Source organism: Antrostomus carolinensis, unplaced genomic scaffold (assembly GCF_000700745.2).
Source record: "Antrostomus carolinensis isolate BGI_N321 unplaced genomic scaffold, ASM70074v2 scaffold23419, whole genome shotgun sequence".
Lineage (NCBI taxonomy): Eukaryota > Metazoa > Chordata > Aves > Caprimulgiformes > Caprimulgidae > Antrostomus > Antrostomus carolinensis.
The window spans coordinates 1-222 of NW_010339539.1; positions in this window are offsets into that span (position 1 = coordinate 1).

Sequence of the window (222 nt, forward strand, 5' to 3'; positions counted from 1 at the left end):
ATGCTTCATCGCTTGTGAGACAGCGCTCCGCCACTCGTGAGATGTCCCGTCACTCGTGAGATGCTCCATCACTCGTGAGATGTCCTGTCACTTGTGAGATGTCCCATCACTCGTGAGATGTCCTGACACTCGTGAGATGCTCCACCACTCGTGAGATGTCCTGTCACTCGTGAGATGTCCTGTCACTCGTGAGATGTCCCGTCACTCGTGAGATGTCCAGAC